Raw genomic sequence first — 3,499 nt, 5'->3', positions numbered from 1 at the left:
CACTCTCTTCTGGCTTGTAGAGTTTCTGCCGAGAGATCTGCTGTTAGTCTGATAGGCTTTCCTTTGTGGGTAACCCGACCTTTCTCTGGCTGCCCTTAAGATTTTTTCCTGGCCAGGAGCAGTGGCTCAAGCCTGTAATCCCAGCACTTTGGGGGGCCGAGACGGGGGGATCACGAGGCCAGGAGATCAAGACCATCCTGGCTAACACAGTGAAACCCCGTCTCTACTAAAAAAATGCAAAAAACTAGCCGGGCAAGGTGGCAGGCGCCTGTAGTCCCAGCTACTTCGGAGGCTGAGGCAGGAGAATGGCGTGAACCCGGGAGGCGGAGCTTGCAGTGAGCTGAGATTGGGCCACTGTACTCCAGCCTGGGCGATAGAGCGAGACTCTGTCTCAACAAAAAAAAAAAAAAAAAAAAAAAAAAAAAAAAAATTTTCCTTCATTTCAACTTTGGTGAATCTGGCAATTATGTGTCTTGGAGTTGCTCTTCTCGAGGAGTATCTTTGTGGTGTTCTCTGTATTTCCTGAATTTGAATGTTGGCCTGTCCTACTAGGTTGGGGAAGTTCTCCTGGATGATATCCTGAAGAGTGTTTTCCAACTTGGTTCCATTTTCTCCCTCACTTTCAGGCACCCCAATCAGACGTAGATTTGGTCTTTTTACATAATCCCATACTTCTTGCAGGCTTTGTTCATTTCTTTTTCTTCTTTTTTCTTTAGACTTCTCTTCTCACTTCATTTCATTCATTTGATCCTCAATCGCTGATACTCTTTCTTCAAGTTGATCGAGTCGGTTACTGAAGCGTGTGCATTTGTCACGTATTTCTCGTGTCATGGTTTTCATCTCTGTCAGTTCGTTTATGGCCTTCTCTGCATTAATTATTCTGGTTATCAATTCTTCCACTCTTTTTTAAGGTTTTTAGTTTCTTTGCACTGGGTACATAATTCCTCCTTTAGCTCTGAGAAGTTTGATGGTCTGAAGCCTTCTCCTCTCATCTCGTCAAAGTCATTCTCCGTCCAGCTTTGATCCATTGCTGGCGATTAGCTGCGTTCCTTTGGAGGGGGAGATGTGCTCTTATTTTTTGAATTTCCAGCTTTTCTGCCCAGCTTTTTCCCCATCTTTGTGGTTTTATCTGCCTCTGGTCGTTGATGATGGTGACGTACTGATGGGGTTTTGGTGTGGGTGTCCTTCCTGTTTGTTAGTTTCCCTTCTAACAGTCAGGACCCTCAGCTGTAGGTCTGTTGGAGATTGCTTGAGGTCCACTCCAGACCCTGTTTGCCTAGGTGTCAGCAGCAGAGGCTGCAGAAGATAGAATACTGCTGAACAGCGAGTGTACCTGTCTGATTCTTGCTTTGGAAGCTTCCTCTCAGGAGTGTACTCCACTGTGTAAGGTGTTGGGTGTTGGTCTGCCCCTAGTGGAGGATGTCTCCTAGTTAGGCTACTCAGGGGTCAGGGACCCACTTGAGCAGGCAGTCTGTCCCTTCTCAGATCTCAACCTCCATGTTGGGAGATCCACTGCTCTCTTCAAAGCTGTCAGACAGAGTCGTTTGCGTCTGCAGAGGTTTCTGCTGCCTTTTTGTTGTTGTTGTTGTTGTTGTTTAGCTGTACCCTGTCGCCAGAGGTGGAGTCTACAGAGACTGGCAGGCCTCCTTGAGCTGCTGTGAGCTCCACCCAGTTTGATCTTCCCAGGGCTTTGTTTACCTACTTAAGCCTCAGCAATGGCGGGTGTCCCTCCCCCAGCCTCACTGCTGCCTTGCAGTTAGATCACAGACTGCTGTGCTAGCAATGAGGAAGGCTCCGTGGGCATGGGACCCTCCCGGCCAGGTGTAGGGTATAATCTCCTGGTGTGCCCGTTTGCTTAAAGCACAGTATTGGGGTGGGAGTTACCTGATTTTCCAGGTGTTGTGTGTCTCAGTTCCCCTGGCTAGGAAAAAGGATTCCCTTCCCCCTTGTGCTTCCCAGGTGAGGTGATGCCTCGCCCTGCTTCAGCTCTCGCTGGTCAGGCTGCAACAGCTGACCAGCACCGATTGTCCGGCACTCCCTAGTGAGATAAACCCAGTACCTCAGTTGAAAATGCAGAAATCACCTGTCTTCTGTGTCGCTCGGTCTGGGAGCTGGAGACTGGAGCTGTTCCTATCTGGACATCTTGCTCCGCCCCCTTCAGCATTTCTTATAGGACAGGTCTGATGTAGATGAAATCCCTCACCTTCTGTTTGTCTGGGAAAGTCTTTACTTCTCCTTCATGTTTGAAGGATATTTTCATGGGATATACTATTCTAGGATAAATGGTTCCTTGCCTCTGCACATGAAGTAAGTCTTGCCACACTCTCCTGGCCTGTAAAGTAACCCCTGAAAAGTCTGCTGACAGACGTATTGGAGCTCCATTTTATGTTATTTGTTCTTTTCTCTTACTGCTTTTTGGATCTTTTCTTTATCCATGACCTTTGGGAACTTGATTAATAAATGCCTTGAGTTAGTCTTCTTTGGGTTAAATCTGCTTAGTGTTCTCTAACTTTCCTGTACTTGAATATTGGTATCTTTTTCTAGGTTTGGAAAGTTCTCTGTTGAATAAACTTGCTCCCCCCCTCTCTCTCTCTACCCCCCAAAAGCCAGTAACTCTTAGATTTGCCCTTTTGAGGTTATTTGTAGATCTTGTAGATCTTGTGGACATGCTTCATTCCTTTTTATTATTTTTTCTTTTGTCTCCTCTACTGCATATTTTTAAATAGCCTTTCTTCAAGCTTACTAATTCTGCTTAATCAATTCTGCTGGTAAGAGACTGACACATTCTTCAGTGTGTGAATTGCATTTCCAGGATTTCTGCTTGATTCTTTTTAATTATTTCAGTCTCTTTGTTAAATTTATCTGATAGGATTCTGAATTCTTTCTCTGTGTTATCTTAAATTTCATTGAGTTTCCACATAACAGCTATTTTGAATTCTCTGTCTTAAAGGTCAAATATCCCTGTTTCTCCATGATTGGTCCCTGGTGCCTTATATAGTTAACTTGCTGAGGTCATGTTTTTCTAGGTGGTCTTGATGCTTGTGGATATTTGTTGGTGTCTGGGCATTAAAGAGTTAGGTATTTATTGTAATCTTCGCAGTCTGGGCTTGTTTGTACCTGCCCTTCTTGGAAGGCTTTCCAGGTACTGAGTGTTGTGACCTAAGCTTCTGGTCCTTGCAGCTATAACTGCATTAGGGGGTGTTATACCCAGACCGTTTATTCCCCGAAGAAGACCACCAGAGTCCAGAGTCAAAGCTAAGCAGCAAGGATCTTTATTACAGGTTCGGACCTGGAGCTCTCACACGCTCGTGAAATGAGCCAGACAAGAGAGCTCCCCTTCTGGGCTCTGAACAGTGTTATATAGTCTGGGGTAAACAGGCACAGAGTCATCGTACAAATTGGATGTATGGTTGGCCAATATTCGAACAAAGCGATTTGGCTGATTATGATTGGTTCCCGCCATCTCTAGTATTTCCGTTAATTTTGAAACCCTGGTGAC

Source organism: Piliocolobus tephrosceles, chromosome 11 (assembly GCF_002776525.5).
Source record: "Piliocolobus tephrosceles isolate RC106 chromosome 11, ASM277652v3, whole genome shotgun sequence".
In the NCBI taxonomy this organism is placed as follows: Eukaryota; Metazoa; Chordata; class Mammalia; order Primates; family Cercopithecidae; genus Piliocolobus; species Piliocolobus tephrosceles.
The sequence above is the reverse complement of the archived record's forward strand: the minus strand, read 5'-3'. Positions refer to the sequence as shown.